The 26,781-nt window shown below is 41.3% G+C and overlaps 1 long non-coding RNA gene across 1 annotated transcript in view; it reads left to right on the forward strand.

The window, feature by feature from the left end:
• Positions 1-375: 375 nt before the first annotated feature.
• Positions 376-26,781, forward strand: part of LOC139023882 (uncharacterized) — a 65,935-nt gene continuing 39,529 nt past the window's right edge. Inside the window, exon 1 of the long non-coding RNA XR_011475102.1 lies at positions 376-497. This is a non-coding gene — a long non-coding RNA (uncharacterized lncRNA). The remainder of the gene's footprint in view (positions 498-26,781) is intronic.

Below are 26,781 nucleotides of genomic sequence, written 5' to 3' on the forward strand. Positions count from 1 at the left end.
CCCAAATTGGGTCCTTATCTTTGTTGATCTTCCATCAGAATGTTCTCCAAGGGGTCCTTTGTTCAGAACCGACTTTATTTGGATCCATAACGAACGATTTCCCTCAGAAAGAGCAAGCACACTGGCCGTGCGTTGCTAGCCTCTCGTTCTTGAACCAATTCTTGCGACGCATCACGTCTAAAGTCCAGAATAAATTTCAATAATATAATTAAACTATATTGAAAAAACATACTTTAAGATGATATTGTGACATGTATCAAAGAAAATCGAAGCCAGAGATCATATTCACCTTTAAAAAGGTTCTTCAATGAGCCGAGTACAGGTCCGACTTCGCGCCCAGGAAATAAATAAAAGTGCTAGAGAGAAACTAGAGACTGTTTTCTATCCAATAGTAATAATAATATGCATATTGTACGAGCAAGAATTGAGTACGAGGCCGTTTAAAAATCATACGATTTTCCCCAAAAGTGAAAATAGCACCCCCTGGTCCCCAACAGGTTAAACCTGCAAAATTATCTACACCAACAAGAGGGGTGTGAACAGTTTGTGTCATGAACAGTGCCGTTGCCCATAGAAATAGAAGTGGTGTGCAGGATGTTCCCCAATGCTGGAAGGGGGCCCTGAGTGAAAAGGTTTGGGAACCCCTGCTCTAGATTTCCATAGCCCAGCAGACTCACCTAGAGGAAAGGGGGATGGACACGGTTTTGATAAAAGTCTGGGAGACTTTTACAAGGAGGCGAGAGCATGAGTTTTGGAGTGAGTACAGTAAATGCATTCCAAACTTTGGCCCTGGATAATATACTAGTATCACACAAGCAGACTGCTATAGTGAAAGAGGTTTACATAGTAGATCAAGTAACCTATTATGAGTGGAGCTTACTTCTCTGTGCTCTGGAGAGATCACAGGTAGTTGGTCAGAAGGCTCTGGAGGTCCTTGGACCAATCTGTCTCTAGCACCTGGAGAGAGACGGATAGAGGTAGTGAAAGAGAGAGCCCTCACCCCTGACCTACTACTGTCCCAGGGCCCCCTGCCTACCCCTCTTATTGCAGTCTCTCTGACAGGGAGTTACTGCAGGAGTAGACCTTTGTATGGTGCATAGGGCCTCTCTACTTCTTATGACTGTAGTATTAGCTCTTAAAACCTTTTGTCAATAGGGGGGCGCTATTTTCACTTTGTAAAAAATCGTGCCAAAATTAAACTGCCTCGTACTCAATTCTTGCTCGTACAATATGCATATTATTATTACTATTGGATAGAAAACACTCTCTAGTTTCTAAAACTGTTTGAATTATATCTGTGAGTAAAACACAACTMATTTTGCAGCAAACTTCCTGCCAGGAAGTGAAAAATCTGAAATCGAGGCTCTGTTCCAGGGCTTTCCTATTAATTTGCCTGAAATCTATGGATCTACATGCACTGCATACGCCTTCCACTAGATGTCAACAGGCAGTGAGAGGTGGAATGGGGTGTCTAGCTTGATCTGAGGCCGAACAAGAGCTTTTGGAATGACGTGTCTGGAATTTTCATTGTCTTGGAAGGCGCGAGAAGGAACCCCAGGTTGCGTTYTGAAAAGCTTCCGGTATAGACGTTAGATATCTCCGGCTCTGATTTTATTTGATAAATGTGATAAAAACATCATAAAGTAGTTATTTTAAACCGAGTTATATCAGTTTATTGAACGTTTATTGCGATTTTCAGCATTTTCTTTTCTTTGCGTTATGTGAAGTTGGGCACGTTTGCGCCACATGGCTAGCTTTGGTTGCTAATTTGACAGGAGAAGAGGACATCCTACAACCAAACAACGATTTTTCTGGACAAAGGACAACTTGTACAACATTCTGATGGAAGCTCATCAAAAGTAGGAACCATTTCGCTATAACGTAAGCTGTATGTCGTACTAAAGTTATWAAAAAAAATCTAACACAGCGGTTGCATTAAGAACTAGTGTATCTTTCATTTGCTGTACAACATTTATTTTTTAGTTAAGTTTATGATGAGTTATTTGATTAGATTAGGTGACTCTCCAAGATTTCTCCGGACAATTGTGCATTTTGACTACGTATTCACATTGTAAAACCACGATTTGTACCGCTAAATATGCACATTTTCGAACAAAACATATATGTATTGTGTAATATGATGTTATAGGACTGTCATCTGATGAAGTTTGTCAAGGTTAGTGAATAATTTTATATCTTTGGCTGGTTTTTTCGCTATCGCTACCTTTGCGGTGAATGAATGCGGTTGTGTGGTTGGCTATTGTAGAAAGCTAATATAATGCTATATTGTGTTTTCGCTGTAAAACACTTAAAAAATCTGAAATATTGGCTGGATTCACAAGATGTTTGTCTTTCATTTGCTGTACACCATGTATTTTTCATAAATGTTTTATGATGAGTATTTMGRTATTTCACGTKKSTCTCTGTARTTRTTCTAGCTGCTTYGGTGMTATTTSTGATTGYAGCTGCAATGTAAAACTATGATTTATACCTGAAATATGCACATTTTTCGAACAAAACATAGATTTATTGTATAACATGTTATAAGACTGTCATCTGATGAAGTTGTTTCTTGGTTAGTGACTAATTATATCTTTATTTGGTCGAATTTGTGATAGCTACCTATGCGGTAATTTTTTTGTGAAAATATGCGGTTGAGTCTTTTGCTATCGTGGTTAGCTAATAGAAATACATATTGTGTTTTCGCTGTAAAACATAAAAAAATCGGAAATGATGGCTGGATTCACAAGATGTGTATCTTTCATTTGGTGTCTTGGACTTGTGATTTCATGATAATTATATGCTAGTATTTACTTGTGGCGCTATGCTAGGCTATGCTAGTCAGCTTTTTTACTGATGAGGATGCTCCCGGTTCCGGGATTGTGACCAAGTTAAATTAGTATAATGTAAAGAAGAAAAAAATTAATCTTTAGGCGTGCTTGGCCAAGCAGTCATGGGTGACCAGGGAGTACAGGAGGAGACTGAGCACGCACCCTTGTGGGGCCCCAGTGTTGAGGATCAACAAAGTAGAGGTGTTGTTTCCTACCTTCACCACATGGGGGCAGCCCATCAAGATGTCCCATTTGCACAGGGCGTGGTTCAGTCCCAGGGCATTGAGCTTAATGATAACCTTGGAGCGTACCATGGTGTTGAATGCTGAGCTGTAGTCAATGAACAGCATTCTTACATACAGTTGAAGTCGGAATTTTACATACACTTAGGTTGGAGTCATTAAAACTGTTTTTTCAACCACTCCACAAATGTATTGTTAACAAACTATAGTTTGTGCAAGTTGGTTAGGACATCTACTTTGTGCATGACACAACACAATTTTTCTAACAATTGTTGACAGACAGATTATTTCACTTTTAAATCACTGTATCACAATTCCAGTGTGTCAGAAGTTTACATACACTAAGTTGACTGTGCCTTTAAACAGCTTGGAAAATTCCAGAAAATGATGCCATGGCTTTAGAAGCTTCTGATAGACAATTGGAGGTGTAGCTGTGGATGTATTTCAAGGCCTACCTTCAAACTCAGTGCCTCTTTGCTTGACATCATGGGAAAATAAAAAGAAATCAGCCAAGACCTCAAAACTCAGAAAAAAAATTGTAGACCTTCACAAGTCTGGTTCATCCTTTGGAGCAATTTCCAAACACCTGAAGGTACCACGTTCATCTGTACAAACAACAGTACCCAAGTATAAACACCATGGGACCACGCAGCCGTCATACCGCTCAGGAAGGAGATGCTTTCTGTCTCCTAGAGATGAACGTACTTTGGTGCGAAACGTGCAAATCAATCCCAGAACAACAGCAATGGACCTTATGAAGATGCTGGAGGAAACAGGTACAAAGTATCTATATCCACAGTAAAACAAGTCCTGTATCAACAACCTGAAAGGCCGCTCAGCAAGGAAGAAGCCACTGCTCCAAAACCGCCATAAAGAAGCCAGACTACGGTTTGCAACTACACATGGGGAAGATTGTACTTTTTGGAGAAATGTCCTCTGGTCTGATGAAACAAAAATTGAACTGTTTGGCCATACTAACCATCGTTACGTTTGGAGGAAAAAGGGGGATGCTTGCAAGCCGAAGAACACCATCCCAACCGTGAAGCAAGGGGGTGGCAGCATCATGTTGTGGGAGTGCTTTGCTGCAGGTCGGACTGGTGTACTTCACAAACAAGATGGCATCATGAGGGAGGAAAATTATGTGGATATGTTGGAGAAAAATCTCAAAACATAAGTCAGGAAGTTAAAGCTTGGTTGCAAATAGGTCTTCCAAATGGACAATGACTAGAAGCATACTTCCAAAGTTGTGGCAAAATGGCTTAAGGACAACAAAGTCAAGGTATTGGAGTGGCCATCACAAAGCCCTGACCTCAATCCTATAGAAAATTTGTGGGCAAAACTGAAAAAGCGTGTGCGATTTAAGGAGGCCTACAAWCCTGACTCAGTTACACCAGCTCTGTCAGGAGGAATGGGCCAAAATTCACCCAACTTACTGTGGGAAGCTTGTGGATGGCTTCCCAAAATGTTTTACCCAGGTTAAACAATTTGAAAGGCAATGTTACCAAATACTAATTTAGTGTATGTAAACTTCTGACCCACTGGGAATGTGATGAAAKAAATAAAAGCTGAAATAAATCACTCTACTATTATTCTGACATTTCACATTCTTAAAATAAAGTGGTGATCCTAACTGACCTAAGACAGGGAATTTGTACTAGGATTAAATGTCAGGAATTGTGAAAATCTGAGTTTAAATGTATTTGGCTAAGGTATATGTAAACTTCCGACTTTAACTGTACATACATACAGTGCTACTGTAGAAACGACAACACGATATACATAAACTATAATGATAACGTAATAACGCACGTGTCCAAAATTATTATTAGTACGGAAAACTGCAATGAAGGTAATGCGAGCACCAGACAGAAAATGTGATGGGGGAAAAAATGCAAGTTCTGTGCAAGTTCTGTTCTGACTGGAGATGCAGCAAACATCTGCATACTTGATCCGGGGAAACACTTTGGAATTGTATGCGCTCTCGTCGAAGAGAGACAACATAAATTGTCCGATTTCTATGTGAATTAATGAGGAGGCAGAAAACATAACAAATAAAACTTATTCGAAAATGTTTTAAATTGGCAAGTTGAACATAGGCTATAGATAATTAGCAGGCAGCTTGCCTTGGTTTGAAGGTAGCACAGGTTAACTGTCCTACCAAGCAACTTAATGTAAAGTAAAACCCAGAAGGGTATAACCTTTATAATTACTATGTAGTGACAAGGTCAGATTTTGGTTTGGTTTATTAACATAGAAATTCACAGGTGACTTTCAAATGTGTAATTACAAAACAGTTACATAGTGGAACAARACAATATGTAATAACATCAGTAATTACACATGTGGAATAACCTTCAGCAAGTGGATGTGTAATTACACATTCCTTGTTCCAATTGTGTAATAACTGATCGAGGTACAACGTTATTACCATTGAATTACATAGTAATAGGGGCAACTTAATGTAAGAGTTTACGACTCAGTTATTGGTACTGCAAATGGTGGATAGGACAAGACAAACCTGCTCAGGGATGGACTGGGACCAGATATCGGACTGGCATTTCTAACATACCAGACCATTTTTTTTTTTAAACCTTGAAGCCCCCATTATTAACCAAATAATAATATTTATTATTTTCAAAAAACAAACAGGCCTACTGGTCTAAAGATAGACCAGCTCAAATGCCCTGTGGCCAGTCTGTTTCTGACCATGCTGATTGTCTATTTCAAATGCAAGCTAATTCAGGCTCCATCACTATAATATTGTTAATTAGCCAAATAAATCATGTTTTGATACACAATTTTGGTGCAATCCCCTCTTGAGATAACATTTAATCTATAGCCTTTATAGAATTAGTAAAAACCACAAAGCCACAACATACCTAAGATAATATAATATAGCAAGAACAATACCATTAAATATAGTGCTCTATACGAATGATCTGAAAGTAAAGTAGACTATCAAAGCATGAATGCAGGACATATCCTATGTTCTGGGGCAGAAATGTTCTTAGATCAAAACTGGAATCATATAGAGACATACCCATAAAACGACTTCAGTAGACTTCTTAAGGTTTTCAATTCAACATGAGAATTGGAGGTTACTTAAGGTCAGCTTTTTCAAAGTGAGACAAGTAATGCGTGAGAAAGCCATTAGCAAAGACTGAATTAGACTGAGAAGCTGTACTTTATAACCAATAAAATGCAATTGCATGCCAGATGCAAAAGCCTACTGTGATGTAATTTTAATTTCCGCTGGCAAAGACCAACAGTATAAAGACACAATGAACTCTCTTGACATTGAAATGCTAATTTGTAGATATGAGTGTGACATGGSTGAGATATGAGAACAATGTCAAAGGGCCATTCATCTGGATATTACGGTGTCCATAAAAAGACAGCCTCAAGCTATTGCCTTTTACAAGAAGAAGATCTATAGCTCAAACTCAATCAACGCCATGACTAAGGAAAAACGAAAGAGAACAGTCAAATTAATAAAAAAAACAGAGGAGCTATATCAAAGTGGTGTCTACAGGCTTTGATATGAAGTCCCCACTCTCCAACAGACTCATTGAGCTCATTCAAATCAGGAAGTTCACCGGAAACAGCAGCGGGGGGAAAACTACAAAGGCTTTCTTTACCACTTTTTAAGGAGAAAAATCCTATTTAAATGTCAGGGTGAGGGAGAGAGAGGAAACTGATTAAAAAAAAACGTGTTTTTCATTATTCAGAGTGAAATCCAACAAGGAATTAATGTGACATTGTTTTTTCTTTTGTTTTCCACTGAAGTGAGGATGGAGCAGGGAACTTGCTCGGCTCTTGGATTTACAGATCTGAGAAAGCTGTCGTGAATTTAGGACTTTGACAATTGTAGTTTTTCTGTTAGTTTTATTATTTTTTCATTTCCAGCGAGCATTTAATACTTGCTTGGCAAAGAMATTGTAATATATCAGCTTCTGTGGTATCACAGTGTATCAAATCCACCACACTAACTAGTATATGGACTGAACTGTCGGTCACTTGTGCACTCCCTCAACCACTTATGGACACCATGTGAGAAATGCTGTTACAGAAACATATGAGAAGTGGATGGTGATGCATTGGAGACATGAAGGATCTGATGTGATGTCATGATGGGTGGGATTAGCATGTACTGTCAATCAAAGCGTTATTCAAACCAATTAAAAACTTTGATGTGGAGCGCTCAGTGTCTCTACATGGTCACACAGTTTAGTGACTGACAAGGCCTRATATTCCTACACATAACATATTGCAGAGGTTTCTCTCCTTTCATCATTGCTGTGACAAGTTACGGTGCACTATGGGTATACAGTGGGGAGAACAAGTATTTGATACACTGCCGATTTTGCAGGTTYTCCTACTTACAAAGCATGTAGAGGTCTGTAATTTTTATCATAGGTACACTTCAACTATGAGAGACGGAATCTAAAACAAAAATCCAGAAAATCACATTGTATGATTTTTAAGTAATTAATTTGCATTTTATTGCATGACATAAGTATTTTGAATACATTTCAGAAAAGCAGAACTTAATATTTGTGTACAGAAACCTTTGTTTCCAATTACAGAGATCATACGTTTCCTGTAAGTTCTTGACTAGGTTTGCACAACACTGCAGCAGCACCTCCCTACAGATCTTCTCCAGATCCTTCAGGTTTCGTTCGGGCTGTCGCTGGCCATACGGACTTTCCAGCTCCCTCCAAAGATTTTCTATTGGGTTCAGGTCTGGAGACTGGCTAGAGCCACTCCAGGACCTTGAGATGCTTCTTAGGAGCCACTCCTTAGTTGCCATGGCTGTGTGTTTCGTGTCGTTGTCATGCTGGAAGACCCAGCCACGACCCATCTTCAATGCTCTTACTGAGGGAGGAGGTTGTTGGCCAAGATCTCACGATACATGGCCCCATCCATCCTCCCCTCAATACTGCAGTCAGTCCCTGTCCCCTTATGCAAGAAAGCATCCCCAAAGAATGATGTTTCCACCTCATGCTTCTTTTTAACCTTAAAGCGGATCGGATGTTCCATTGAGGGCCTTTGTACTATACTTCTCATTCCTCCAAACACGGCGAGTGGAGTTAGACACAATAAGCTCTATTTTTGTCTCATCAGACCACATGACCTTCTCCCATTCTCCTCTGGATCATCCAGATGGTCATTGGCAAACTCAGACAGGCCTGGACATGCACTGGCTAAGCAGGGGACCTTGCGTGCGCTGCAGGATTTTAATCCATGACGGCGTAGTGTGTTACTAATGGTTTCTCTTGAGACTGTGGTCCCAGCTCTCTTCAGGTCATTGACCAGGTCCTGCCGTGTAGTTCTGGGCTGATCCTCACCTTCCTCATGATCATTGATGCCCCACGAGGTGAAATCTTGCATGGAGCCCCAGACCGAGGGTGATTGACCGTCATCTTGAACTTCTTCCATTTTCTATAATTGCGCCAACAGTTGTTCCTTCTCACCAAACTGCTTGCCTATTGTCCTGTAGCCCATCCCAGCCTTGTGCAGGTCTACAATTTTATCCCTGATGTCCTTACACAGCTCTCTGGTCTTGCCATTGTGGAGAGGTTGATCTGTTTGATTGAGTGTGTGGACAGGTGTCTTGTATAATGGTAAAACATCCGTCATACCAGAGAAAACTAAGCAAGTCCTGCAGTTTTAACCTACATAGTCCAGGGTAACGATGACGCCGTAGAAAATACAGATGTTTTTAAATCCAATCGCCCAGTGAGGGATGTGTTATTTTAAAAAACCAAAATACCTTTAACAATGTATCAAAAAGGAACGTGTTATAGAGCTTGGTAAAACATAAGAAAACAGAGGGAATAATTAATGAAGGTGCTCCTCAAAAGATTAAACTAACATGCCAGAACGACCTTTAATGAATTTCTTACTGGATAGGGTGATCACTCTATACTTCAACCTCCATGGTGCTAGGAACATGACCAAAAATATCACAACACCAAGTTATATATATTATATCAATACACAAAATGTTGTACAAAACTATTTTAACTCTCTTAATATAAATCAATTAGATGTGATTTCTTATGGAACAAAAAGGTGCTGTCAATATTTTCCATTCATCGTGGATTTTTTGCTCATCTCTCATTCGATCGTACTACACAGGAAATTGAAGTACATCAAGTACACATAATCGGATACAAAGATACAGATATCAACAGACCTTTCTACCTCAACTGCCTTCTGTAAGTAGGAAAACCTGCAAAATCGGCAGTAGTGTGATCACATAACCATATCTCATCTTGTTCTCCCCACTGTATATACTGCAGTTGTATTTTTGAATCCATTTGTATAGGCTATGAATTTTACTGTGGATAAATTACTTAATTAGCTGATTTTCTATGGCACACTTTTTATCTGCCTCTGGAGCTTACCACAAGAACATGATGACAATACCCAGAGGGCCAATGAGAACCGCAATGTCAACACATGGACATTCAGTCCCAAATCAATTAAAATACAGAGACTGAATTAAATTAGGCCTGAGCACAGTAGCGTAGCAATCAGTACCTTCAAGATGTGTATTTGTTTCTGTACCATCTTGTATCTTTTTAAAAAGACAGCTTTTTCATTCCTATTATCCCTTTTGAAGGTGACCATTGTCTCCCAGAGGCTGTTGGGGACCATGGTGAATTCGGAGGCCCTCAATTTATGGTGCTCCTGCTAAGCCTTGTTTGTTTTTCTCTTCTGATTTGCATGATGTATAATACTCAGAGGCTCCCAACAACTTGGAGCCTCTGAGCATTAGGCTCTGAGTTTTCCAAAACGTTTTGGAAAGCATCACCCAGTGTTTTACTCATGGAGATGCTGAAAAATACCTGCTCAATACAATTATTGGCAGGTCACAGCTTTGACAACAAACTACAAAGTCAAAAACTAGATTTCTGCACCCTTCTCGCAGTGCTCTTGACATTGGCAAGACTTGCCTTTTTTTCTGGTAATATTATTACATAAATACATATAAATACATATTACATACTAAGCCTTACATAAAAAAGCTTTTTAGGCTTATTCCAAAGTTGCAGCAACAGGAATGGTTGAACAAACACTTTTGTCCACGGAAAATGGGAAGGCTTATGTTTGACATTCGTTCTTTGATAAAGCTGGGTATTTACTTAAGCAGTTGGGGTATAGTCAATTTCTTGAGTTGCTTACCCAACAGCTTCTTCCCCCACCTGTTCGTTTAAGTTTGAGTTCTGCTGTGCTCAGCCAGACTCAAAACACTGCTGTGTTCACCGTTCTGTTTACTGCACATATCAGTCTGTGAAATTAAACAGCATGCAGCAATCAGGCTGGTTCCACCATTGCTAGCTGTCAGATCCAGTCCTAACCAAATTACTCAAAGTGCCCGTTGATATTTACAATTCTGTTAGAAATTTTAGCTTTTAAATCATAAAACAAAGCCCCAACTTTTGTCTGGTCTTGCTGCAACAAGTACACAATTTCCTCAAAGAGCCATTGATGGTTTTGGTTTAAGAGGAAAACATTTTGTGGAAACAATTACATTCTCACAATTCTCGTGCTAGAGGGGAACCCGTCAATGTCCACAGATTTGGACTCCATTTGCCACGCAAGCTCTTGTAAATTGGGCCATTTTGCCACAGTTAATGGACTTTGTTGAAGGCAATTACTTATTTAGCTCTAGAGAGAAGACTTCTCATACTCAACAGTGGTTATGGTGTATTACATGGATATTGTCCCCTGAAGCAAGTTAGCATAACCCCAGAAGACAGTGCAGTGAATTAACATCCAAATAATTTACAACAAGCTAGTAAAAACTTATCCTACAGTTTATGTGCTGTTACTGATTCAAATCAAATAAAGCTCTTCTTGACAGCGCACCAAATCATTCCAATTGTTCTCAAGCACAGCATTGACTGAGATTAGGGCTGCAGTCCAAATGGCGCCCTATTCCCTTTATAGTGCACTACTTTTGATCACGGCCCAAAGGGCAGCCAATATATAATCCCAGTCGAAGACTGAAGGGAGAATTTTTTTTAAATTTAAATGTCGTTTTTCAAAATCCTCTTGGCAAAGACGATGCGTTTGCCTTCTGAATGAGCATGGGTTTTGAGTATTCATAACATTTCTTAGTGCAAGTTACAGCACATTATTGGAGTGCAGCAAATAGATCTTTCTGGAAGCTTTTTAACACACAGAAGCAAAGAAGCTGACTTTTGTTTCTCTCTCTAAATCTTGGCAATAATTTAGCGATGATATAATATTAATTTAGTTATTCCACAGCACGTCGTCACTATTATGTCACTCAGCCGAATCCCGAGACCTGTTCTGTTTGATTATTTAATTTTTTTCTATTTTGACTGACAGCTGTAACCTTCGATCTGTATTCATCCTTGTGGTACAGAGACAAAAAGTCACGTCGACAGCAACAAAGTGTTAAGGGGGCAGAGAAATGGCACAGGGAAGGCTGCAATTTTTTTTTAACCTTGTCTGGCTCCTCCATCTGTGAGACTAAAACATTTAGCGTCATTGAATTAGACACGCTGAGGTATGATGAAAACACAGCATCAATACTTTTATGTGGAAATATGGTAAAAAATGTATTTTAAACGCCACTGTTAAATGCATAACATGCAATTCTCTAATTATAACAGTGTCGTTTTCACTATGAAATGTATTCTACCATGCTATGACACCACTGAGATGGCGAGATACCTGACCAGCGGTGTTATGTCAGTAGAGCCATATCGCAAACCACTACCTCTGTCATTACAATGGTCATCTGATGTGAGCCAGGGGACCAAAAATWTAAAAGTAGGCTACAAAAAAGTTGACTAAAATCATTCCAATATCAATTACAATGCCATGGCTGTTTAGCATATTGATGGGCTGGCTTTAGGACTATCGCTCAGAGAGAAGCTGCCAGCCTGCGCAGATTTCTCTCAAGGACCAGAGACCGTGCCAGACAGGTCAACTATTTAGGTAGTGCGTCGATTGCTGTGAACTTGTTGTTGGCATTGGAACTCGGCCTTGTAAGCCTCATGGCCAACTGTTTTATGCACCGGTTACTTTCACATTGATGTTGGCATAGGCGGAGTGTCCAATAGGCTAAGGGAAGATACGCTTCCCCTAAAGTAAATKTAATTAAATTAGCCAAAATTATCTGCATAATTACTTGTGCCTATACAGAAATTAATAAAATAATTCAAAATACGACACCAGAGAGCATGATTAGGCCACAGAGGAGCATTAGCTTCTTGAAAAATTAGCTGTGTTGCTCACAATTTGGGCAGMAAATACAGTGGCAAGAAAAAGTATGTGAACCCTTTGGAATTACCTGGATTTCTGCATAAATTTTCATCAAATTTGATCTGATCTTCATCTAAGTCACAACAATAGACAAACAGTGTGCTTAAACTAATAACACACAAATTATTGTATTTTTCTTGTCTATATTGAACACATAATTTAAACAGTGTGGGTTGGAAAAAGTATGTGACTTCTCCAAAAGCTAATTGGAGTCAGGAGTCAGCTAACCTTGAGTCCAATCAATGAGACGAGATTGGAGATGTTGTTTAGAGCCGCCTTGCCCAACAAAAAGCACTCACATATTTTGAGTTTGCTATTCACAAGAAGCATTGCCTGATGAGAAACATGCCTTGAACAAAAGAGATCTCAGAAGACCTAAGATTAAGAAATGTTGACTTGCATAGAAGCTGGAAAGGTGACAAAAGTATATCTAAAAACCTTGATGTTCATTTTTCCACGGTAAGACAAATTGTCTATAAATGGAGAAAGTTCAGCACTGTTGTTACTCTCCCTAGGAGTGGCCGTCCTGCAAAGATGACTGCAAGAGCACAGCGCAGAATGCTCAATCAAATCAAATCAAATGTATTTATATAGCCCTTCGTACATCAGCTGATATCTCAAAGTGCTGTACAGAAACCCACCCCAAACAGCAAGCAATGCAGGTGTAGAAGCACCTCAATGAGGTTAAGAAGAATCCTAGAGTGTCAGCTAACGTCTCTGTTGACGAGTCTACGATACGTAAAACACTAAACAACAATGGTGTTCATGTGAGTACACCACGGAAGAAGCCACTGCTGTCCAAAAAAAATATGTTTGCAAAAGTCCACCTGGATGTTCCATAGCGCTACTGGCAAAATATTCTGTGAACAGATGAAACTACAGTTGAGTTGTTTGGAAGGAACGCAACACTGTGTGGAGAAAAAAAAGGCACAGCACACCAACATCAAAACCTCATCCCAACTGTAAAGTATGGTGGAGGGAGCGTCATGGTTTGGGGCTGCTTTGCTGCCTCAGGGCCAGGACAGCTTGCTATCATTATCAATACATTTTGCGGGAGGCTATTTGTCCTCCAATTGAAGCTAAACAGAAGTTGGGTGATGCAACGGGACAACGACCCAAAACACAAAGGTAAATCAACAACAGAATGGCTTCAACAGAAGAAAATACGCCTTCTGGAGTGGCCCAGTCAGAGTCCTGACCTCATCCCGATTGAGATGCTGTGGCATGACCTCGAGCAGTTCACACCAGCATCCCAAGAATATTGCTGAACTTAAACAGTTTTGTGAAGAGGAATGGTCCAAAATTCCTCCTGACCGTTGTGCTGGTCTGATCCGCAAGTACAGAAAACGTTTGGTTGAGGTTATTGCTGCCAAAGGATGGTCAACCAGTTATTAAATCCAAGGGTTCACATAGTTTGTCCACCCTGCACTGTGAATGTTTACACGGTGTGTTCAATAAAGACATGAACACGTATAATTGTTTGTGTGTTATTAGTTTAAGCAGACTGTGTTTGTCTATTGTTGTGGCCTAGATGAAGATCAGATCACATTTTATGAATTTATGGAGAAATCCAGGTATTTCCAAAGGGTTCGCATAGTTTTTCTTGCCACTGTAGCCTACCAAATAGCTGATTATTTAGTTGCAGTGGTCAGTGAAAAGCAGTTAAATAAGCCTATCGCAATATTTCAAAATACAAATCTTAGAAAAAACAGCTATTACTGAAAAGAGAAGACTCTAATCTGTCTCAAAATTCTCAACTCCCAATTGAGCGAACAGTAAGCTATCTTATTGGYACCAGCAGAGAGCATCTGGGTGAGTGCATATTCACTGTCTTTATCATTGCAACAGTACCACTGGAACGTTTTTGGGGAGAATAATTTCCTCCTCCAGGCTAGATGGATGTCATATTATACAACTTGTGTCTCACCTTTTTGTAGGCCTAGATTAAATGGTTGTTTATACTGATGTCAGTGTCAGCAGAGTAGGCTACTAATTTGTGTTATATAAAAAAAGATGTTGCAGTCATATAAAGTATAGTAGAATTGCATGAAATGTGTTAAAATCAAATATTATTTGTCACATGCTTCGTAAATAACAGGTGTAGACTAACAGTTAAATGCTTACTTACGGGCCCTTCCCAACAAGGCAGAGAGAAAGACATTTGAGAAGTAATAGAAAAGTAAAACACGTAATAATAAAAGCAAAATGAGTAATGACAACTTGGCTATATACATGGGGTACCTGTACTGAGTTGATGTGCAGGGGTACCATGTCATTTACGTAGATATGTACATGTAACTATGAATAAAGTGACATGTAATGAGTCAAAAAGTTGTGCAAAAAGGGTCAATGAAGATAGCTATTTGGTTAACTATTTAACTAACTATTTAGCCATCTTATGGCTTGTGGGTAGAAGCTCTTCAGGGAGAACACTCAATGACTTGGGTGGCTGCAGTYTTTTAAMAWYTTTTGTGCCTTCTTCTGACACCCCCTGGTATAGAGGTCCTGGATGGCAGGGAGCTCGGCCCCAGTGATGTACTGGGCCGTACGCACTACCCTCTGTAGTGCTTTGCAGTCGGGATGCCATACCAAGCGGTGATGCAGCCAGTGAAGATGCTCTCAATGGTGCAGCTGTAGAACTTTGTGAGGATCTGAGGGCCCATGCCAAATCTTTTCAGTCGCCTGAGCGGTTGTCGTGCCCTCTTCACGACTGTGTTGGTGTGGACCATGATAGATCCTTAGTGATGTGGACACAGAGGAACTTGAAGCTCTCGACCCGCTCCACTACAGCCCTGTCGATGTGAATGGGGGTGTGCTCGGCCCTCCATTTCCTGTAGTCCATGATCAGCTCCTTTGTGTTGCTGACGTTGAGGGAGAGGTTGTTGTCCTAGATTGCCTCATCTGTGGGTTAAGGCATTATTGTAACGGCTTTCCTCCTGGAAAGAAGGAGAGGACCAAAATGCAGCGAGGTTATTGTTCAACATGTTTAATCAGACGATAAACAGTGAACATTAACAAACAACCAAAATAACAAACGTGAAAGCCGAGACAGTCCTATCTGGTGCAGAACACAAACACAGAGACAGGAAACAATCACCCACAAAATCCCAACACCAAACAAGCCTCCTATATATGATTCTCAATCAGGGACAACGATTACCAGCTGCCTCTGATTGAGAACCATATTAGGCTGGACACAGAAACAGACAAACTAGACACACAACATAGAATTCCCACCCAGCTCACGTCCTGACCAACACTAAACAAGCAAAACACATAATAACTCTGGTCAGGACGTTACAATTATGCAAATTGGCGTGGGTCTAAGGTATCTGGGATGATGGTGTTGAGGTAAGAAATTACCAGCCTTTCAAGGTTTCAGATGTGAGTGCTATGGGGCGATAGTCATTTAGACAGGTTGGCGTTCTTGGGCACAGGGCCTATGGTGGTCTGCTTGAAACATGTAGGTATTACAGACTGGGTCAGGGAAAAGTTGAACATGTCAGTGAAGACACTTGCCAACTTGTCAGCGCATGCTCTGTGTACAGATCCTGGTAATCCGTTTCGCCCTGCGGCCTTGTGAATGTAAACTTGTTTAACGGTCTAACTCAAATCGGCTAAGGAGAGCACAGTCGTCCGGAACAGCTGGTGCTCTCATGCATGGTTCAGTGTTGCTTGCCTCAAAGCATGCATAGAAGGCATTTAGCTTGTCTTGACTTTTTGTTGGGGGGGGGGGGTTCCCCAAACTTGAAACTCACAAGCCACCTATGGATGATGACATCCTGGTTATATGTGAGCTACTCAAAGCCTGACTATGGGGTCAGTACAGCTCAGCTAACTAGTAGCAGCCTAGCCGGAGAGCACTGTTGCTGACAAATCTCCCATGGCCCTAGTTGCTTCTGTAAGTCGCTCAATATAAGAGCGTCTGCTAAMTGACAAAAATTTAAATGTACCGAGAAGCACAACCAGTCATTCTAGCTAGAGAGGGCACTTAAGCTAAACGAGGGGGGAGGTAATGCTGTAGGTAAAAGAGCTTACAGAAAGAGCTAGCTCTAAGCGTGTACTGGGCAACGCTATCTGTGGTGTCGGTCCTGGCGTTAGCTAGTCAACGTTCGCCCCCTGGGCCAATCGCCTAAATATTGCTAGTACACTGCAAAATGAAGACAAAGTGATTGTCTTAGGTGAGCTATCTGGTTAGCTTTGCCTAGTAACGTTAGTGTGGCGGACTCGCCCTGTGCAGAGGGACTCGCCCTGTGCAGAGGTAAAAGTAGCCTTAGCTCTAGTATGGAGACCCGGGCTATGAATGTGCTGTTTGATGTTTAGCTGTGTAGCTAGCTAGTTCTGTCATAGCTAGCTAGCATTCACCCAGTGGGTCAGTAGTCTAGTTATAGCAAGCACACTGCTCGGGTGCCTGGCGTGGGCCTCCCTGGCAAGGGGAAGCGGTAGCCATGACTCGGGAGAGTGAGCTACAAGCCTGTCGTAAACTGCACGCAGTAAGCCAGAGAGAACCGCAAGGTGGAGTTTCTCTACAGGCTAGAAGGCTCTCACGACCGCAGTACCGGAAGGTAGGACTGGTCAGCCTAGCCAGCGAGGGCGCTGGAAAGCTAGGTGGAGAAAATAATACTGCCGTGCAGGTAGAGAGAGCTAGCAAAGGAGCTAGTTCTAGTTGTGTGCTTCGCCGATCCTTAGCTGTGTAGCCAGCTACTCCTGGTGTTTAGCTAGCTATCATTACCCTCAAAGGTTAGTAGCCTAGCTATAGCAAGCACACTGCTAGCTGAAAATAATGTGCATTCTTTGTTAGCTAGCTAGATTAGCTTAGAGTATGGCATCTTCAAAGTCTCTTTCCTTTCTTCCATCTAGGTGGGAACAWGCGGCACGAAGCAGKTAGCTACAGTACCCGTCAAAAGTTGACACACCTACTCATTCAAGGGTTTTTCTTAATTTTGACTATTTTCTAYAKTGWAKWMTAATAGTGAAGACATCCAAACTATTAAATAACACATATGGAATCRTGTAGTAACCAACATGTTTTAGATTCTTCAAAGTAGCCACCCTTTGCCTTGATGACAGCTTTGCACACTGAGGTAGTCCCWGGAATGCTTTYCCAACAGTCTTGAAGGAGTTCCCACATATGCTAAGCACTTGTTGGCTGCTTTTCTTTACTCTGCAGTCCAACTCATCCCAAACCATCTCAATTGGGTTGAGGTCGGGTGATTGTGGAGACCAGGTTATCAGATGCAAATAGCCCTTAGTTTGGAGGTTCCACTGTGTCTCAGTGCACCCATTGTTAAGCATCAAGCTCAATTATGATAATTTCCCAATTTTCCTTGGTAATGGTTATATCATACTACTGTTTTTATGAGGGATTATCTCTTGTGTTTGTTCATGGTGGATCAACCATGTTAAATAGCACATTCCCACCTACAGTAGGTCTAACGTCAAAGGTCAAATATCTTCTCTAACCCAGGGCCAGAGTTTAAAGTTGTTCTCCTTAAGCGTATGAAAGATAGAAGAGCCGGCGGAATTCAAATGTATGGTGATTACTATGAAAAAATAAGTGCTGGAAGTTCAACATTTTGATCTATTGAGACGCCAGTATGAAAACCAACAGCAGTGTTTGAAAGTTTCCCTCTACTTGTAATAGTAGAGTTTACAATGTAAGAGTAATCGACAAACAGCCTATTCTCTTGAACTGTACCTACCTTCCACGGGAAGTAACTTAAAGGGATAGTTAAAGTCAAATGCGCCTTACGACAGATTAACAAATTAGTTACAACACACTTAAAGTATTTGGMGATGGGGACAAACTTTGTCTCGCAAATAAACAGACAGGTGTCAGGAGAGTTGTTTATGATTTACTGAGGTACAAAAAGGGGGAAGAAAGTCACAGGTATAGAACACAARGGAGTTTTCTTATACAGCCCAATGATCCGTACATCAACTGTTTTCATTTTCATTACTTCAATTCATGCCCGTGAGGTGGAAAGGAGGGGGGGTAGAGACTATTAACGTGTGAAAGCAGCCAATAAGACAGAGTCTTTAGCAGTGATTTTTAAAGAGGGTTAGCGGGAGCAGCCTTTACCTGAGGGAGTTAGCACTGGACTAGCTGACAACCCACGGAGGCAAGCGTCATCGCTGTTTCCTTCCTTCACTTAATGCCGTGAGAGATGCTGTCGGCAGTGCCAGGCCTGTACGTTAATAAGCTGTGCACTCGGGCCAGGAAATGGGAGAAAAGAAAAGGACCAAGGAGAGGCTTATTTTTGTATTAATTTTCTTTAGCTACAGACTGCAAAAAAATCTACAGTATTTTTTTTACCTGGCCTGGGTTTGGCTGAGATTATCCAAGTGCGTATCCCAAAAACGTTGAGCAAAACTTCGACTTTGAGCTGAGAATGGAAAACATTAAATGAGTTCATATCACTTCCCTATCAATTTAAAGTTAAACCGAWAGTAATGTAAACATTAGGTTATGTCCTGGGAATGTTCTTTGTTTGCTGGGGAGGCTTTTTAATCATGGAATGATTTCATTCTACTTATTTTATCAAAGCAATGTTTTTTTAATCTCTTTGATGAGTATGCTGTGTACGGTAATGTTACACAGTTCCTCCCTATTCTATAGGAGCTAATCAAAAGACAAATCCCAACATTTTGCAGGTGGCAACTTAATCAAAGTGCAACACAACTTTAAAGGAACATCATGGCACAGTCTATGGGGGACTGGCTTCTGTTACAAATGTTGGCTAAATGTTCGTTGGGATGTATTGGGACTCACGAAGGAGAAGTGGTAGTGGCTCAACTCAACCAGGCGCTGGGAAAGGGGGAAGCGGGCACTAGATCCAAAAACAGCTTTGTAGTTGAGACAAAAAGGAATGAATCCATAAAATGAGTGGAACCTCCGAGACGGAAACACACCAAAGGGCCCTGGCAAACCCCTCACGGCGACAGAYACCGGCCAAGGAACGCCGGCATGGTCATTTAATGGAAATAGGAGAGGAGAAGGAGGAGGTAGAATGTGGGGAGATGGTGCCCCTGTGAATGGCATTTGGAAAAATGTGGAGCGTATCCCTGGAGGCAGGGATATCTACCCGATTTAAGTTACATTAGGAAAAGACACAGAGGTAATAACTCCATTAGTGGACTCGCTCCTTTGTCTTCCTCTCTCCCTTGCCCTCCACATACACACACACACGTAACCTCTTTGGATTCTCTCAAATTCCATCCACTCCTGCTCTCTTTTTCCTCACATACACATATACACACCATCTCCAGAATCTATATAAACCCATCTACTCACTGTCTCACTTTCTCTCTCTCACACACACACACACACACACACACACAGACGTAGACACTCAAGCTCTCCAGAAGCTTTCTGATCCATCCATTTGATCTCCCAAACTCCCTCTCTTTCTACCCCCGGCATATTTTCTTTCGTCGCTTGATGACATATTGAGGAACAGTACGACGAACACCACTAATATTGCACTGAAGATGCAACAAGGCATCGGTTATTTACCTATGTGCTTTGAAACTCCCGTCGTGAACTGTGCATCACGTTTATGTTCTATTTCCCTTCAGTAGAGTAGATTTGCAGTGTGCAAATGAGTGCACACATGTGAACTGTGAACAATGAGTGTGCACRTGTGTTGATACTGTATGTGCTTCCCTGCTTATACACCTGTGTGTGTCTTCTATTTTAATGTCTATGTGTTGCGACTCAAGTATGGGTTGGCAAAATTCTAGTAACTTTCCCTAAATTCCCAGGTTTTCCAGAGATCCCAATGGGAAGATTACCAGAATCAGGAGGGAGTAAGCATTACATTCTCCAACCAGGATTACTCGGATTTTGGGGAAGTGACCAGAATTTTTCAACCCTAGAATCAAGACAGGGTAGCGAKGGGAGTTGGGCAGGGAAGTCAGCTGAGGTAAGGCCTTGATGGATCACTCTCCAGAGGGGCGTCAGCCACTCTCCCCTGCGAACACAGCCTAATGGTGGAGAGCCTCCCAAGGATAAGCTAAGCCAGTGTGCCAGAGCCGGTACCAGTCAACCCACGGGGGTATATGGAATGTGGGTGTAGGGAGTGTGTTTGCGAGTCTCACACACAGCAATTACGACACACACAAAGTCTCATTGTGGCTAGGTGTCAGTCGGCAGACACAGAGGGTTTTGGGAGTGTGTATGTGTGCTAATATATGTGTACCCTCCCACACAATGTAGCACCCAGCGGGTATATGGTAGGGTGTTTGTATGTGTTAGCATGTGTACTCCCCTATTACCTCACGTATGTGTCTGTCAAGTGCATCTGCATGTGTTTCTCTCTACCACCTACGTGCCTCACACCTACGCGCCTCTCTTCTTGTTTACCAATTTATCAGCATGCTTGCTCAACAATCATCTAATTGAACAAACTTGACCAATTCAACCTTCTACATGCAGAGCACCACGTGACCCCCTGTCAGTGGCACATTCTGTCCTCCGGCAGACAAGACGCCAGGGCGATCACAGAGACAGTGGGAAACTGCTGAAATCTGGCAGTGCCATGCCTTGGCTGATTAGGAACTATTACCACGGGCTCCTCAGTCAAGCTCAACTAGACTCTCTGTTTATTATCAGATGGCAGCCTTCACTTTCCACTGCTGTGGGACACACATTGGTTGACAGCTATAACAGAGAGACACAGGCTGCACTGCTTCATCTTTCAAGGGGGAGGGGGGACAGCTATAGGGGAGGGAGGAARGTTTATGTGTGCTGTTTGATGGAGCCTCTTGGGCATAATAATGGGATTAATTAGGGATGTGTGGCATATGCACACACACACAGACACACACACAAACACGAAACCCACAGTCAAATGTGAAGGCACACACACACATCTAGCCCCCCCCACACAAAGCATGGAAACAAAACCAATAAGAACGGTATCCTACAGAGAGACTGCAAACAACAGCTGAAAAAAATCAATAGCAAGCCAGCTGCTTGGCTTTTTTTATCGGAAGGCACAGCTGGCTTCAACACATGTCAGAGACTGACRAATATTAACACAAAAACCTGAAATTCAAAGTTGTTTTTAATTGGAAATAAACACTGTTAACTATAGACTGGAAAAAACGCTGTTTCCGTTCTTTCATGGCATGTGAAATAAACAGTTTGTTTTCTACAATAGTAACACTTTCATTCTTAGAAATAAGGGTACGGTTAGGGTACAAAGTGTTCTTTGGGGTACAAAAAGATAGGTTCACTCTCACTATCCTCAAACTCCCTGTCATAAATTGACCAAGGCGCAGCGTGCATGTAGTTACATATCTTTTAATGAAAGTGAAACCGAAACAACCAAAAAACAAACAGGTAAACAGCAAAGACCGTGACGCAACCGAGGTGCACACAAACACACACGGAAAATAATTACCCACAAAACACAGGTGGGAAAAGGCTACCTAAGTATGGTTCTCAATCAAAGACAACGATAGACAGCTGCCTCTGATTGAGAACCACACCCGGCCAAACACATAGAAATAGAAAATCATAGAACATAGACTGCCCACCYAAATCACACCCTGAMCAAACCAAAATAGAGACATAAAACGCTCTCTACGGTCAGGGCGTGACACTCACATGTTAATGTTTGGTACCTTTTAGGGTGCATGTACGGATAATCGACACCGAACGAAAATATGAACGCAACATGTACAGTGTTGGACCCATGTTTCATGAGCTGAAATAAAAGATCCCAGAAATTGTCCATACGCACAAAAAGCTTATTTCCCTCAAAATGTTGTGCACAAACGTGTTTACAGTGCCTTGCAAAAGTGCTTCTACACCTGCATTGCTTGCTGTTTGGGGTTTTAGGCTGGGTTTCTGTACAGCACTTCGAGATATTAGCTGATGTACGAAGGGCTATATAAAATAAACTTGATTTGATTTGATTTATTCATCCCCTTGGCGTTTTTCCTATTTTGTTGCATTACAACCTGTAATTTAAATTGATTTTATTTGGATTTCATGTAATGGACATACACAAAATAGTCCAAATTAGTGAAGTGAAATTTAAAAAATTACTTGTTTAAAAAAATTGAAAAGTTGTGCGTGTATATGTATTCACCACCATTGCTATGAAGCCCCTAAATAAGATCTGGTGCAACCAATTACCTTTAGCAGTCACATAATTAGTTTAAGTCCACCTGTGTGCAATCTAAGTGTCACATGATCTGTCATATGATCTCAGTATATATACACCTGTTCTGAAAGGCCCCAGAGCCTGCAACACCACTAAGCAAGCGACACCATCAAGACCAAGGAGCTCAGGGACAAAGTTGTGGAGAAGTACAGATAAGGGTTAGGTTATAAAACCGGTACATTATAAAAAATTGTAAGTCGCTCTGGATAAGAGCGTCTGCTAAATGACTTAAATGTAAATGTAAATGTAAAAAAATATCCAAAACTTTGAATGTCCCACGGAGCACCGTTAAATCCATTATTAAAAAATTGAAAGAATATTGCACAACAACAAACCTGCCAAGAAAGGGCCACCCACCAAAACTCACAGACCAGGCAAGAGGCGCATTAATCAGAGAGGCAACAAAGAGACCAAAGATAACCCTGAAGGAGCTGCAAAGCTCCACAGCGGAGATTAGAGTATCTGTCCATAGGACCACTTTAAGCCGTACACTCCACAGAGCTGGGCTTTACGGAAGAGTGGCCAGAAAAAAGGCATTGCTTAAAAAAATTTAAAAAACCTTGTGTTCGCCAAAAGGAAAGTGGGAGACTCCCCAAACATATGAAAGAAGGTACTCTGGTCACATGAAACTAAAATGTATCTATTTGGCCATCAAGGAAAATGCAATGTCTGGCGCAAACCCAACACCTCTCATCACCCAGAGAACACCATCCCCACAGTGAAGYATGGTGGTGGCAACATCATGCTGTGGGGATTTATCAAACTGGTCAGAATTGAAGTAAAGATGGATGGCGCTAAATACAGGGAAATTCTTGAGGGAAACATGTTTCATTCACCAGAGATTTGAGACTGGAACGGAGGTTCACCTTCCAGCAGGACAATGACCCTAAGCATACTGCTAAAGGAACACTCGAGTGGTTTAAGGGAAAACATTGAAATGTCTTGGAATGGCCTAGTCAAAGCACAGACCTCATTCCAATTGAGTCTGTGGTATGACTTAAGAATGCTGTACACCAGCGGAACCCATTGCCTTGAAGAATGGGCAAAATTCCCAGTGGCTAGACGTACCGAGCTTATAGAGACATACCCCAAGAGACTTGCAGCTGTAATTGCTGCAAAAGGTGGCTCGACAAAGTATGGACTTTGGGGGGGTGAATAGTTATGCACGCTCAAGTTGTCTTATTTCTTGTTTGTTTCACATTAATAACAATTGTGCATCTTCAAAGTGGTAGGCATGTTGTGTAAATCAAATGATACAAACCCCCAAAAAATGCATTTTAATTCCAGGTTGTAAGGCAACAAAATAGGAAAAATGTGCAGGCAGAAGCTACGGATAACGAACACAATTTAATTTTATCGATATCAATTTGAATGCACAGAGATATCGTAATGAGCTCCTGAGGCCCATTGTCATGCCATTCATCCGTCGCCATCACCTAATGTTTAAGCATTATAATGCACAGACCCATGTTGCAAGGATCTGTACACAATTCCTGGAATCTGAAAATGTCCCAATTCTTCTATGGCCTGCATAGTCACCAGACATGTCACCCATTGAGCATGTTTGGAAGAGGAGTGGGACAACATTCCACAGGCCTCAATCAACAGCCTGATCAACTCTATCCGAAGGAGATGTGTCTCGCTGCATGAGGCAAATGGTGGTCACACCAGATACTGACAGGTTTTCTGATCCACGCCTCTACCTTTTTTTAATGGTATCTGTGACCATCAGATGCATATCTGTATTCCCAGTCATGTGAGATCCATAAATTGGGACTTAAATGAATTCACTTTAATTGACTGATTTCCTTATTTGAACTATAACTCAGTAAAATCTATTACATTTTTGTTTCCCAGGGTACAAACGTATTTTGTGTACCCTAAGTATCCACCWTAAGGTACAATGATACATTTTTGCCACTTAAAATGAACTGACGGCTTTCTCACTGTGGTGATACCCTAAAAGGCAAATCTGTACGATCATCATTATCATATTTACCAGCATGCTATACTGCAGGTTGATATTTTACAATTGTTTGGAAGTTTCCTGGAAATGGGAGGAAGTATGCAGGAAAYCTGAAAGTTGCTGKAATTTTGCAACTCTTCTTGCTGGTCTGATGTGGCCTGTAAACCAACTTTCAGRACACTGTATTGTGAAAAAATATGACTCAACGTATGAGATACATATTTAATAGTAATAAAATTCAACAATCATCTCTCTGACACAAAGAAATACAGTCATGAGTAGTAACTCAACAATCCACTAGAAAGCAAGGTACACTGGGAAATTATATTGGAGGTGTGGGGGAGTGGCTTTCAGTTAGTTATTTTGGCCACCCGTGAGTGGAACTGTTGTACCAGTTCAAAGTGTATGAACCAATATGTTTTACTCATCAAAGTAACAACATGGTGTGGTCAAATGCTTAGTAACTTGTAATCATGACCTCGTTACCTATAAATATAGTCATGCTTTGGTTTTTTAAATTATTAACATCTTAACGGATAGCTTGTAAACTACCCACAATGTATTATTTCGCAACGTCATATGGAGACTCTACAAACAACCAATCCGATTCCCCAGTTAACCCCCAACAACTGCTCCCTGGGCGCCAATGACGTGGATGTCAATTAAAGCAGCCCCCCCGCACCTCTCTGATTCAGAGGGGTTGGGTTAAATGTGGAAGACACATTTCAGTTGAATGCATTCAGTTGTGTGACTGACTAGGTATCCCCCTTTCCCTTGATCCTGGTCGGATGCTGCACGCACCTGACTCTTCCTGCAGGCTTGCTTCTGGCTAAAAAGGAAAGTGAAAATCATTCCTGCCAGCTCTAATTGTTTAATACTTTGTCTGTGCTTCGCTTGTTTTTTGTCCTCCAATTTGTTTGGTCAACTTTTCAACCTGTTCTCCGTGAAGTAGGTTACCAGAGTTGTTTAACCTTGACATAGGACTAGCACGCTACAGTAGCTGACTGACTGTGCTGTCGTGATCTGCCTGGAGCCTTCATCCGATCGCAGTCTTATTGTTGATTCTTCCCCTCGTCTCCTGCGTCCAATGCCGCCTCTGGGTTATTGCATCTGGAATCTATCTGGATTTAACTCAATATATCGCTATTGGATTAGCTGACTCTCTCTTGCCGGTGAAATGGCCTCTCGCCTTGGCTCTTTATTGGTCGCTAACTCAGTGTCGGGAAGCCTCCGCTCTCTCTACGTCTGCTGGATTTGTTTGTGTGTTCTGTAGGTTCCTGCCTGTGCTAGACTAGTTGGTGTTGTTCTCTGGCTTACTACTTAGCTATGTCGACCGTGGTGGTTAGTTAGCAGGCTAAAATAACTGACTTTAGCTAGCTGAATTGCTGGCTAAGATAACTGAATATACAGTACCTGTAACATTGTTTGATAACTGGTTCGATGGCGTTATATATTCCCAAAGCTTCGGTTTACTTCGATGTAGCTATAAGCTAAGTGTTAAGACTAACTGGCTGATTCCTGCAGTRCTAACATTAGCAGGCTGGTAGGGCTAACGTTAGCAGGCTAGTAGGACTAATGTTAGCAGGCTAGTTGGCTAGCAACCATGCAAGCTGATTTGGAACAATAAAGTAATTGCTTGTAAGTTGGCTGAAAATGTAAATGAAATGCAAATGGTTTGGTTAGATTTTAAGTTATTACTGTCGGAGTTTACATTATAGAGAATAGGCTGGCTCGCCGTGTCCTCCATATTATGTCGTAACCCGCCAAAACGTTTTCTGGCATTCTTCGGAATTCTGATAGATTTTATGTAATAACTCCAAAAATTGAAGTGTAACTTTAGAACATATACTAATGCAAATCCATATGTTACATGTGGTTACGTGTATGCTACCTACCCTGTTTAAGTGGTGTATGGTAGAGGTACATTTTTGCCACTCGCAAGGAACAGATGGCTCTGTCACTGTGGTGGGATCCTATAAAGACAAATTGTTCCTTTTCTAAAGGCACTCTTTTCTACCYGTGGACTGTATGTAAGAAAGGTACGTGGAGTACAATTATGTACAGTACCAGTCAAAAGTTTGGACAGACCTATTTTTTTACATTGTAGAATAATAGTGAAGACATCAAAACGATGAAATAACACATGGAAACATGTAGTAACCAAAAAAGTGTTACACAAATCAAAATAGCCACCCTTTGCCTGAATGACAGCTTTGCACACTCTTGGCATTCTCTCAACCAGCTACATGAGGTAGTCACCT

This window comes from Salvelinus sp. IW2-2015, unplaced genomic scaffold, assembly GCF_002910315.2.
Source record: "Salvelinus sp. IW2-2015 unplaced genomic scaffold, ASM291031v2 Un_scaffold83, whole genome shotgun sequence".
Lineage (NCBI taxonomy): Eukaryota > Metazoa > Chordata > Actinopteri > Salmoniformes > Salmonidae > Salvelinus > Salvelinus sp. IW2-2015.